The following is an 8,774-nucleotide window of genomic DNA, read 5'->3' on the forward strand; positions in this document are numbered from 1 at the left end:
GAAGTTAAAAGAACCAGAGACAACACATCAATATGTGGGTTTGTTAAATTTAGCTGCCTATTTTTCAGTCTAAACTACTACTAACAATTTAACCCTTAATCTTTGTTTAAAATACTCACCTCTATGATGGTGAAAAATAATCCAAAGTAACCCATGAATTGTATCTAAATTACATAACTTTTATTACAAAAACAACAAAAAAGTAGCAACTAAGTGTCCTACATTTAAATGCACTAAATTACTCTTGTAATTATTATAAATTAAACACATTTGTCACTTTTAATATTTTCTCTGAGATACAATACAAACGTAGACACTCGTATACACAAGCAGACCCCTATCAACGTAAGTGTACACACACTCTACCCCGATGAGCACCTTTCACATGAACGCCACTCAAAGGACACACCACCTGCGTACCGTTGAAAGAATAATATTATTAAATTCTAGAATAAAATCTAGAAAAAATACAAGCACATGTGTCAAGTCAATATAATGACTTGAACCCATAGACAGGGTCCACAACAAGAAACCTAGGCAACTGAATTATGCTTAGTTCGCATTTGCTGTTGTTAATATATAGGAAAAAACTAATTAAAGATATATGGTATTCATGATGTCTATGTCACTATATAAAGCATGTGTATAATGCATGTAGGAAGAGATGAGCTCCGCCGGTTTCAACTGAACATAGATATGTGCTATTTGGAAATGCCAATGGCTACACAGTACTAAACATATATATATGTGCTACTTGGAATTTGGAAACACTGACTTGGAGGGCAACGTGGGCACTATCAAGGACATGCTAAGGTAAGGATGATGTCACAAAACATTAGGATGCAGGTGGGCCCAACAGTTGGGGCATGGCCTAAGCCCTAAGCCATGTTCGGTCCCTCCTCTACTAGCTAGCTTTTGGCAAGGTAGTGGTGGAGGTAAGAATCATTCGCCTGTTGTCAATTTTGCAACTGAAAACGAAATGAGCAAATCCAACTATACAATGCGCGTTCTAATGAAGTGCTGGGTATGTGTGTGGGGGACAGGCCGAAAACGATAGGGATATATCAGTAGCAGCAGCCCACTACGAAATTATTTAACATGAATCGCACGAAATTGGTTGGTTTTAATTTTGTACTAGCTAAGCTTAGTTCCCTGCGAAGGCCGGCATATATAAATTTGTCTTACACGTGTTACATGTTCTTAAGTGTCAATTTTACCTGATTACTAGGGATGAAAGCGAAAAACACATCGTTTTCAAGGGCTCGTTTTCAAAATTTTATCGCATTTTATTAAAAGTGGAATAGAAATGGAAATAGATATACGGAAAGGACAGAATTTTCTGACCGTTTTGCTGTTTTAGTCCAGAAATTCCCGATGATATTATTATACCGTTTTTATCTATATTCCACACTCCTCTGTGCCTTTTGAACCTAGCTATCAGTTTAGGTATGTATAATCTTCTATCGGCAGTAAAACATTATTGTTAGTTTTAGAAAAAATAGTAAAGCATGTTTGAAGACTTGGTTTATCATTTCTATGTATGGTGTTGTATAACTGTTCTTTTACTATGCATTATCAAATGTTGATATGCCATAATACCAGTGTTGAGTTCATTTATAGCAATACTATTTTTTATTTCATTTTTGTGAAAAAAAATGAAAATGAAAACAATTTAGATCTCTTCCTATCATCCCCGACCTTTTTCATCACTATATCAATTACATTTAGCGTCCAATGGATGGAAGGAGAGTACGTTTTAGCCAAAAAGCTATTGTTAGTTAGTGGTTATATATCCTATCGATGAATCATCTGTAATTAACATGGTTTTGTAAACTTTTATTTTCTATAACCATCTATGAACCTTTTTTTTTAAAAAAAATGAATACAGACGTAGATGCTCACATACCGCATAATCTATCCCGGCCCTATGTGCACCTCTTAGAGACTAAGTTAGACCCACAAATCTTGAGACTAATGAAGTTATTATAGGCACCTCTCGCTCTTAATTGGCATTGTATTAAGTCAAGAACTTTGATGGACGTAGCTTCCACCACAAAAAACCTAATCAACTAACCTACACACTCGGTTTCGTGACCAGACCGTATGTGAACTTGATGTCCATACAAATAGCATAATCTTTTAAGTATGTAAATGTACACACCACATAAATTCATTCATCAGAAGACTCTTGCGGTTTTTCCTCCTCTGGTTTCTTTGGTGCCGAGTAGCCTTCCACTTTTGGCAAAATTGCACCCGAGTCTAGCTTTCGTCCGTCTCAGCAAGAAAATTGGTATTGATCTCTTCACTCTTATCTCTGAGTTGAAAAAGGTTCCAGCTAGATACGAAATGAGATGCACAGATAGATGACAGATGCTACACTAAGGCTTGTGTAGACCGCGAAAAAAAAACTGTAGCACATTTGTAACTATAGCAATTAATATCCAATCATAGACTAATAATTAGGCTCAAGTGGTTCGTCTCGTAAAATTCATATAAACTTTACAATATTTAATAATCCATACATGTCGAAACATTCGATGTGATATGAAAAAAAGTTTTTAGGTGGAAACTAAACAGGACCAGAGAATTTTGCTCAAAATATATATGAAAGGATTTTGTCCAAAGCCGCAAGTCATTGAATTTTGTGTCTTTTGATTAGGATGTTTGAGGGTTCTCGATGAGCTGCATGCATGCATGCATGCATGTTCTTCCGTTGCCGCGACGTAAGCACGCGAGAGGAGGTATAGACGAAGATATATATATGCAAAAGCGCGTCATGGTCCATGTAGCTAGCTAGCTATCTCCAAGGTGGAAAATTACCCTTTATTCCGGACATTCTCTGTGTAAGCCCCACTATGGATCCTCGGTCGCCTTTTTGTCATTATTTTCCTTCACTTTTCTTTGTTTATACGCTCTATCTCGCTCGCTAGTGCGCACGATCGATCGCAACAAGCACTTTAAATTGTGCAGCAGCAGCAGCGGCAACAACATACTTATAACAATATATAATTATACGGATGGATTTCGCTATCATCACGAGATGGACAAGAAAGTGATACGCATGCCCTGAACCTGGTCACCACTCGAATTATTACTAGCTACCTACTAGATCGAAGACTTATTCAAGCCTTGGAAAGCCGAGCGAGATTCACGAATAAGCTCTGTTATTATTAGATATAGGTAATTATATATTCTACTGCGCTGAGAAATAGGTACTCTTTATTTCGTAAAAGAGAAAAGACGGTTCTCGTTTCTCAACGAGTCAAATAATTTGTTTTGTTTAATCAAATTTATATAAAAAGGAATTGTTGGCATTTATGGTAGTGAATAGGTGTAATTAGATTCGTCATGTGATATATTTTCATAGTAAACTAGATATAAATGTTGGTTTTCTATCTAGCTATAAACTTAATCGACCTTAAAGAATTTGACTTGAGTTAAATCTAGAATTTGCATTCTTTTCAGGACAGGAGAGATTGATCTAACGGTTGAACCAAGTCCAAATAATTTTGTTAGTCGGGATATGGAGTTCATTAGGGTAAATTTAGCAATTATAATAAGCGGAGTTCATTCATACAGAATAATAATTCGATCAAATCATAATGGATGGAGAAGCAATATAATCATAGACTTTGCTTATGATTTTCCTCTTTTTAGCTCATTTGCTGAAAACTAGTTGAAACTTGGTTGTGCTACAAACGGTTCCATTTTTTTAAGAAAAATATATGTTGTGGTAATAAGGTCAGTCTCAATTGGAGATTCGATCTTTAATGAGCTGTCATATAAGCGTTTTTGATGATGTGGTAAGGTTTTTAATAAGAGAGAGATGAAGTAAGAGTATCATGGGGATGAAATTAAACTATCTTGACACGAACAACAACTCTATATGAGTTATGGAATTAAATGTATATGAAATTAAACTATAGAATGTGACTCTCTATGTGTTTTCATTGTTTCATTTCATTCTACATAATGTGGCAATCTTAGAAACAACGCCATATATATATATATAACTCTTCACTAAGACTATATGTAACTTTTCACCTTCCAAATAAAGGAAGCATGCACTTACTAGCTAATGCATGGTTGGGCAAAACGCAAAGGAGACTTAGTACTAGCGATGAAGCGTGCTGAAAGCAAAATATAGACTAGCTTGCTAGCTAGTGTAGTATAGACGTTGCAACCACCACTGACGACGGCTCTCACATGCATATATGTATATTCTTCCCTGCCCGTTGAACGCTTTTTTAACTGTGTGTGTGGATCTCGCAGACCCCTTCTTGGTTTCGATTCTTCACAATCACACGCATGGAGATCGAGAATTTTACTACTACTACCACTAAGCTAGTGGGGTCGCCCGGCGGCGTGCGCGTGGCGGCTCACGAGTGGCCGCGCCGCCGCCGCGCTAGTGGGACGGCACCGCCGCAAAGACCACACGCCGTGCCTGTGCCTAGCTCGTGGACGTCGCCGTCGCGAAACCGACGCCGGAGGACGTACGCGCTCGCGCCCATACGGCGGCAGCTTTGGCTGTGGCTCTGGGCGGCCACCGCCATCCATATCTCATGCAGGCGCACGCGCGTTGACACGACGACTACTGTGGAGTGTGGACTGTATAGTGGAGTACTATACTTATATCTGCATGGGTTCATAAATCTTGGCCCAACTGACGAAATGGCGGCCCTTCTTGCCTGTCAATACGATTGAGGAACTCAGCCCGCTCCTCGTCACATCGAATCTTGCGGCATATGCATGGTGCACTAAATATACACAAAAACAAAAATTTATCTGTAAATCGCAAGACGAATCTTTTAAGCCTAGTTACTCCATGATTGGACAATGTTTGTCAAATAAAAACAAAAATGTTACAGTGTTGAAATCCAAAATTTTTTACAAATTGAACGAGGCCTAAGAAAACCGTCTATAAAAATAATTTGAAATTGATTTTTTTGAGTTTTTCAAATGACCTCGTATGAAAAAACTGTCAAAATAGAAGTTGTAGATCTCAAAAAGTTATGAAACTTTGTAGTTGATAATTTTTTTCATTTCAAATCATCTTGTTAACGAAAACTACGTTTGAATTTGTCAAGTTTGAAATTCAAATTTTGTAAATTACTCCGGATGGAGAAAGTATCAATTTGAAAAAGATTCGAAAAAAGAAAGTAAGTAGAATTAGATTCAAGATAAAAGAAAAAAAGGTTTTAGTAATTTTAGTAATTAGTAAAAAATATGGATGAATACTTGCTATCTTTTGGCGACATGGCCAAGTGGTTGTAGATTTTGAAAATTTATATAACTTTATAGTTGACGATCTTTTCATTTAAATCTATGTAGTAGGGCCTCAAACAATGAATGTTTGCTCGGTTTAGGATAATATATATATGGGGAACTAAACTCTAATATCGACACAAGTTAGTAATGGGTGGAGTGGTAGAAGAGGCTATGTGCGAGGAAGAGGTTGCGGGTTCGAATCCTACCGTGTAGGTTCTGTCTATATTATGATTGATGCATGCCTTCTCCTTCCGGCCGACTACTGCCGGATCCGGTCTCCTCCACCGGCTATTATCGTCTTTTCCTTGACTCCTTGTTCGTTTGGTTGATATGCCTTCTCCTTCCGGCCGACTAATGCCGGATCCGGTCTCCTCCACCGGCTATTATCGTCTTTTCCTTGACTCCTTGTTCGTTTGGTTGATAAGTCATAGTAGAAAGGCTGATAGATTCGGTTGATTCGCATGCACCTACATCATCATTAATAGTCACAACATCACTTTGTTACGGATGAATATTTCACATTTTTGAGCCATGTTGAGTGTGGTGGCTTAGGTAGCCATGCACGATTCCCCATTAGTTGGTTACTCTTTCATCAGCGAGCAAAAGGGATGGATCAGTAGATGATGGGGTTAGCTATATCTCACTAGTATAAAAAAGCTCTACGCTGGTGAATTTTTACAAACAGTTTCAATTAAAGAATGCCTGTGGAAAAAATCGACTTGTCCAACTCAAAAATCGGCTGTAAAAATTAATTTTTATTGGCCGTTTTCTTAAAAAACCGCCAGTTGAAACATTTCAACTTGTGGTTTTCTTAGGAAAATCGCCAAAACCTCCTGTAGAAATCATGTATTTCTAGATGCGGTTCTCCTAAGGAACCACCACTAAAAATCATATTTTCTATAAGCGATCATCTTGTCGTCGAAAACTACGTTTGAATTTCTTAAATTTGAAATTTAAATTTTGTAAATGACCTCGGATGGAGAAACTACCAATATAAAAGTTGTAGATCTTTAAAAGTTATGAAACTTTATAGTTGATAACTTTTCTATTTGAATCCGTTTAGAGTCTTAAACAATCAATGTATGCTCGATTTAGGATAATATATAGGGAACTAAACTCTAATATGGACATAACCAAATAATAGATGAAGCAAATAATAGATGAAGTGGTAGAGGAGACTACCCGGGTTCGTGTTTACAACCGCCGGGAATAGAGGAATCTCAAGTGCGTGAACATCGTCGTGTTCTTAGCACGCGTGATTACTCAGTTTTTCCTTCTGGATAACGACTTTCTACCTACACAATATATGTGGCCCGTTCTGTTTGGATCCATATATATTATCGTTCCGTGCCCTCCTTGAACTCGCATGCAGTGTCCGTTGTCAGGCAGGTCGGGTTTCAAACCTTTCGGTCCCTAAATAAAGAGCAATCTGGTCGACGGGAGATGTATCAAAAGACATTGCACCTAGTGGCAGCAAAAGTCTTCCACTGAAAAAAAATGACAATCACGTATGCCATTCTTTTCTTTTGGATATATGTTTCAGTTTCGAACACATAAAAGTTGTGTCTAGTAAAATTTTTTATAGTGAGCTAATGATGTATATTTAAATTATAGTAAAAATTTTATACTTATTGGATTATGTATAACTCAGTTATAGATCTATTTAGGTGTATAAATCTATAACTAAGTTATATATGATCTAATGAGTATAAAATTTTTATTACAGTTCGAGTATACAATAATTAGCTCACCATATAAATTTCATCAGAAAAGGACCATAGAAAATGCAGCTATAAATTAATTATAGAAAAGCATAGATTTGAGCTACAATAAAAAAATATACTAAAGCATACTATATTATATGTTTACTGTGTAGATCTACTCACGTGGAGTTCAATAAAATTATATTTTCTATTTTATGATTTTTCTGTGATGTCCAATAAAATTCATCAGTGGTCCCTAAACTTGTTCGAATGTGTCATCCCGGTCCTTAAACTCGCAAAACGACCGTTGAGGTACCTAAACTTGTTCAGTTATATTATCCTGGTCCCTAAACTTAAAAATATCTCATATAGGTACTCGAACTTGTTCAGTTGTGTCATCTCGGTCCCTAAACTTGTTTTTAAGTCTCATCTAGGTCAAAATAGGACGAATCTAAAAACTCTATATTGAAAAATAACTCATAACTTTTTCATATAAACTCAAATGAAGATAAGTTTTTAGATCGCTTTGTTTTGACCGAGATGACACAGCTGAACAAATTTGAGGGTCTAAACGAGTGATTTCTAAGTTTTTGGGACCAGCACGACATAACTGAACAAGTTTAGGAACCGAGATGACACAAATGAATAAATTCGAGGACCTAAACGATTGATTTGTGAGTTTAGGGACCGAAATGACATGACAGTATAAGTTTAGGGACCGGTGGTGGACTTTACTCACTTTTGTTTCTTTTTTATTCCCATTTATATATAAAAAATAAAAAATAGATAGAATGTTAAGGGTGTTTGAACTATTTATCCTTCTCTAATCTAATCTATATTCTCAAAGAAAGTAATGGAACTTTATATTTTAACGGTAGCAACCCATGAATAGTATAAAAATTAAATTTGTGATATATATATATATATACTTTTTAATGGAAGGAAAAATGCACACATGTTGTATTTTAATTCGCTACAAACTTAATAGGATATTATCATATTATTAATAACACTAATTCATACTATGGATGTTATGATTATTACAAAATAAACTATAGACTTAAATTTTACAGATATGGTATATAACACACACACACATATATATATATATATATAATTTTATAGATATGGTATAACATATATATATATATATATATATATATATATATATATATATATATATATCCTTGTTGTCATTTTTTTAAAAAATAAATAAATTATTTCTCTCCCGTTGTAACATACCGGCATGTGTACTAGTAAATAATAAAAAGACAAAAAACGCTTATCACTCGTCAGGGAGCTGAAACGAACAGCTTTTGATTCACCTGATTTTAGAGTTTAGAGAGAAAAAAACAGACTTTTACAAAAGTTGTGAGAGCTAATGTGAACTTTTTCCTAAACAATTTGAAGTCCCTGATGGAAGGTGGAAGCCCAAGATCTAATGGAAGGTGCAAACCCTCCTTTCGGCCTTTGCCGATTAACATGAATTCATCTACTTTGGGCCGTGCACAGAGGTCGGTGGCCCAGCCTATCAGCTCGTGGCTGTTGGGGCCTTGCAGATGGTAAACTATATGCCGGCATGCATGTTTCGTTCAATGATTCTCAAAAAAATGCATGCTTCGTTCAATTTCAAGCAGTTTTCCACCGAAAAAAACGGTGCCTCTCTCCTAGCGAGTAGCAACACTCCTGTCCGTTCGAACTCGCCCCAATTTCCGGGCTGCATTGCACATCCGTTCGTCCACCTCGCACACACCTCCGTCCATATATCCACGACGACGGAAATCCAGGCCGGCCGGTCGTCCT

The sequence above is a fragment of the Sorghum bicolor genome, chromosome 5 (assembly GCF_000003195.3).
Source record: "Sorghum bicolor cultivar BTx623 chromosome 5, Sorghum_bicolor_NCBIv3, whole genome shotgun sequence".
Taxonomy (NCBI): Eukaryota; Viridiplantae; Streptophyta; class Magnoliopsida; order Poales; family Poaceae; genus Sorghum; species Sorghum bicolor.